Here is a 5,258-nt window from a genome sequence, read left to right as displayed (position 1 = left end):
TGTTGTCGTAAAGTCTCTTTTAGGATCAAATTATTTTCATTTTAATAGACAAACATTAACATTAATTTTAGGCCCTTTAATAACATTTTAAAGAGTTTTTGATCATCAGCAAGCACTGTGTGCACTGTGTCTAAATTGCTCTTTAATTTATTTGTCAGTTTATAATTTAATTTACATGTTCAAAGTTCTCTTATGCTCACCAAAACTGGCTATATTTGATTAAAAATGTTAAAGACTTTTATATTGTACCAATATCACAATAATATATTCATAGATTTGAATAATTTACTCTAATAAATTCTCTTTATACGTCTACTTAATATCTACAAATTCATCAATATGCTCTGGAAACAAAAGAATAGAGCCACATAGGAAGATTTAGGTCATTTCCATAGCTTATTTCAATTGCAGAACTTGAGGAAATAAACTGGCAACCTGAAGAGTACCAAAGTAAAGTGACTGCAACAAGTAGACATACACTTACACTTAATAATTTTCTGTAGAAGCTACAGTAACTCACTGTAAATTCTGTGTAATTTAAAAATGTTCAAGACTTTTATATTATAAAGTAATATCACTGTAATATCAGAAATGAAAAAATTAAGAAGAAAATGAATTAAATATCTACAAAGTCATCAATATGCTCTGTAAACTATAGAATAGAGCCACATAGGAAGATTTAGGTTGTTTCCAAAGCCTATTTCAGTTGCAGAAGATGTCTGGAAATAAACTGGCAATCTGCACTCATTTTCCAAATACAACATTAAAATACAATAACATATTGCATAGCTGACCTTCAGTAAAATACAGTCCATATTACAGTTAAATACTGTGTAATTTAAAAATGTTAAAGACTTTAAAATTGTGAAATATTATAAATTAAAAGATTTTTTCTATTAGTAAATTCCTATAATATATTCATATATTATAATAATATACTTTAAAAAATTATTAAAGTATTATTTGTCTTCAGAAATCCTTATATTCTTATTGTTTTGTTGAATTGGCCATTAAAGAACTCAAAAAAAAATAATAATTAAATATCTATAAAGTCATCAATATGCTCCGTAAACTATAGAATAGAGCCACATAGGAAGATTTAGGTTATTTCCAAAGCCTATTTCAGTTGCAGAAGTTGTCGGGATATTAACTGGCAACCTGAAGAGTTGAAAAAGAAGTGTCATAATTGCTGCAAAACTTATTGGCAGCAGTTTGTTAGTAACTTACAGTAAATCAATTACAGCAAAAATACTGTGTTTACAGCACCATTCGTCACCATGTATCTCTTTCCTGTAAAATCTACACCTTAATTTATCAATACAACATTAAAATACAGTAACACACTGCATAGCTGTTTCATATTAAAATACAACCCATATTACAGTTAAATACAATTATTTTTAATTGTATACAGTTAAATACTGTGTAATTTACAAAAATCGTTAACTGTACCAATTCCAAATACATGACTGGATAAACACTGACTCAATTAATAGAATTTATTGCTGCATGTTTACTGCACAATATAAAATATAATCATGTTTCGGAGGTAAAAATAATATTATTGTGTGTGTGTGTGTGTATGTGTATTGGAGGTTAATACTTCATGTTGTTTTATTAAGTTAAATTTAGTCCCCACAATAATACATCCTGCAACAGAAATGTCATTAAAGTAGCTTTGGTGCTTGTTATTTGTCAGTACAGCCAGACGGTGGCAGCAAAGTCTAAAAGTTTAAAACCAGGCCCTTACAATGATCATGGTCAAAGCTGCTGTTGTCAGATTGATCGCATATTCTTTTCTGCATTCACTTCACATCACAATTATAAAGGTCCTTACTGAACTGTCAAATGAAATGACACTGGTCAAAACACTCCAACATCTTTCAAACAAAAACCCTGAGTTGTCCCAACAGCTGTGCAAACACGATATTGCAGTACACCTTGACAGAAAGGTTCTTGTGTGCATGTGTGTTTGCATAGAAAACAAGGCAGAGACGAAGTGCATGTCTTGGAGGATTAGCCACATAAGGCCTGTGTGTGTGTGTGTGTGTGTGTGTATGTGTGTGTGTGTAGTCTTTAATCCATGAAGTGATTCGTGGATTGAATTACTAACATCATGGCCCTTTATTCACATCAAGCAAAGCTTTGAAAATCTAGCTGCTCCAGGGGGAATGTTAATAATTAGTGTATGTATTGTACATCACACAACATGAAGCAACTAGTTAACATGAAAAACACAGGAATGTGCAATTTTATCACAGTACAGCCTTCAGTTCTAATACAGGTCACTTCAAATGTTCAATCATTATCTCAACCAATCAAAATCTCTCAATTTTCTCTTTTTCTCCACTGAAAGATCATAAGTTCATTTGAAAGACACATACACTGCTGACAAAAAAGGCTACATGTAACCTACGCTTATAGCTACTGTAGGTCAATATTGTAAATTTATTTAAAAATATTAATTTACCAACTAAAAAAAAGAGTCGTCCGCTGACCTCAGGTGTTGATATCTTTTACATGACATGACTTGTTGGATTCCCTTAGCTTCATGTGTTTTAATGAAATAAGGTGTTTTGTGTAGGCTACCTGTCGAATATTAGGCTTACTGAGAAGATTTTGACAACATATCTAAGGAAGTGAAGGTCAATTCCAGTTGCATTAAGAGGCATATGTGTTATTATTTATTCAAGTTTTAAAATTTGTTTAAAGAAACATACAAAGTAGGCCTTACATGCATAAACCAGCATGAAGAAATACAATTACAACAATAGGCAGACACAAATATACATAGTAAACAGTCAACTTTATCCAATGAAATGAGTTTAGTTAACTAAAAATCCTCTGAAATTTAATTCTACTAATCTGAAAAGAGTTTTGAATTCAATGTTGAAGGTATTAAGTTAATTAAATACCTCATTACTTCAACTTAAATGGAGTAAGTTCACAGTACTCATAGATTAGTTTTTTTTCTACTCAAATGGTTTGTTGCAAACGGTTTCCTTAGTTGGTGAGTTCTCTTCATGTATTGAGTTTTACTGTGCTCAAATTGCTTCGATTACTCAAATGGATCAAGTTCACAGTACTTATTAGGTTTACTTTTTGAACTTAAACAGTTTGTTGCAATCAGTTTCCTCAAGTGGTTTGAGTTACCTTAACTTTTTGGGTTTTACAGTGTATTTAGGAAAAAAAGCAACATATGGTAATGAAAGTTTTACTTGACGTTAAAAAGAAATAAAATAAAATAAATAAATTATAAAAGCTTATACAATATAAACCTTCAAAGGGTTGTGAAGAGGCTATAGGGTACAAAATTCACTGAAAAAAGCAGCTGCTTTAGCAGCTTTATCGTTTGACAAAGTACTAAGTGATGAAGCTATAATAGCAAGTTTATTAATAAAGTGTAAAATATAGAAAGGGGGTTTCAGAAACCTACATTTATGAATGAAGAATTTTGCAATGCATAAAAGGTTATTAACCAGGTAATGTTGTGTACAATTTTATTAGTTGCCCAAAATAACTGAGTAGATGCTTTTTTATAGAAAATATGCTCTGTGTTTTAATACCACTTTCACAAAATTGACAGGAGTTGTCCTTAATATCACATTTTAATCTCAGGAATCATTTTAAAATAAAGCTATTTAATTTTGGAGGGAATTGGATAAGAAATTTAACTTGTCCTTATTTTTTTTACAATTCCTGTTAATTAAAATCTTTAAAAAAAAGATGTCTGAGCTGATTGGGATGAAGTCTTTTCGAGGCATATGTATTATGGCATTCATTCATTTTCTTTTCGGCTCAGTCCCTTTATTAATCATGGGTCGCCACAGTGGAATGAACTGCCAATTTATCCAGCATATGTTAGCGATGCCCTTTCAGCTGCCACCCATCACTGGGAAACATCCATACACTCTAACACACACACACACACATAGTACAGGCAATTTAGCCTGCATGTTTTTGGATTTATGGGGGAAACCAGAGCACCCAGAGGAAACCCACACCAACATGGGAAGAACATGCAAACTCCACAAAGATATGCTAACTGACCCAGCCGAGGCTCGAACCTCCTGTATTTTTTCCTTTTCTTTTTTTTTATTAATGTCAGGGTAACATGAACAACATCATACAAATCTGTAACAAAGAGTGTACAAACGTTTTACAGAGAAGTAAAACATCAAATAAGCACATACAATACAAAAAACAACAACAAATGATTTAAAAATCGTGTTAAGAGAATTAAAAAAGGAAAATAAGACAGTTCCAATAGCTTAGATTTTTAGAGGAAGCTCTAATGTATAGCTACTGTTGATTTTCCTTTTCAAAAACAATAAAACAAGGTATGCGTTGAGAGAATTTATAGCGGTGTATAAGGAATTTAGCGAGGATTTAAGAACCCCCTGTATTATAGCATACTATATTATTATTCGTCACCTCACGTTCCTGCGTACTCTCTTCGTCACTACTCAGTCCGTGCCAGTGACCCTTTGACGCCGGGTTCACGCGTGCACGTGGTTTGCAGGCAGCCTGCTGTTGTTGCTCGGAATCTTTGAGCGCGTAAAAAGATAGCTTTTTTTCTTACCCAGCCGTTGTTTGCGTCAAATATCGCTTCGCAACGGCTAATCTTATTTGTATTACTAATTTTGACCCACTGTTGTTATTTAACATGAATACTGCGGGGTTTTACTCCAGTTCTCTCACGTCTTCTCTTATCACAGTTTTGCCACCCACACAGTCCCTCGGTGTCAGTTTAAAGAGATCCTTTTCCTCACGTCCCTTTATCGGTTAGTTTTCCCCATTTCCTCTTCACATAGGCCTACAGATAAACGCTTCATCATTGTGTCGTTCGACTGACTGTCGAGTCCTTATGAAAATGCAAATACTTCCCTGAAGGAGAATGGGCCTCTGCTGGGATTTCACTGAGATTGAGGGGATTCCTCGCCTTCATTTTTCACCTTGTTGGAGTCTATTGTCATTGATGTTGGGCGCCCGCTGCTTCAGAGGTAAGATCCATTTACCTTAAATATAGGTGAATGTTAGCTCTTTTTCTTTTTCCTATTCCCCCCACCCCCCCCAAAAAAAGAATTTTTTTTATATGAAATCAAAGGAATGATTCTGTAGGTCTATTTTTATCCATCCATCCATCAATCAATTTTCTTTCTTTCTTTCTTTCTTTCTTTCTTTCTTTCTTTCTTTCTTTCTTTCTTCTTTCTTTCTTTCTTTCTTTCTTTCTTATATACCCATTCATCCATCCATAC

General features: G+C 33.1%; 1 protein-coding gene across 1 annotated transcript in view; it reads left to right on the top strand.

Annotated features, from left to right (window-relative positions):
* The first annotated feature begins 4,447 nt into the window (after positions 1-4,447).
* The window catches only part of spsb4a (splA/ryanodine receptor domain and SOCS box containing 4a), a 143,329-nt gene continuing 142,518 nt past the window's right edge, over positions 4,448-5,258 (top strand). Inside the window, exon 1 of the mRNA XM_005171293.5 lies at positions 4,448-5,003. The gene's annotated coding sequence lies outside the window, so the exon portion shown is untranslated. The remainder of the gene's footprint in view (positions 5,004-5,258) is intronic.

Source organism: Danio rerio, chromosome 2, assembly GCF_049306965.1.
Source record: "Danio rerio strain Tuebingen ecotype United States chromosome 2, GRCz12tu, whole genome shotgun sequence".
Lineage (NCBI taxonomy): Eukaryota > Metazoa > Chordata > Actinopteri > Cypriniformes > Danionidae > Danio > Danio rerio.
Note: the sequence above shows the minus strand (reverse complement) of the source record. Positions and strands in the feature narration are given on the sequence as shown.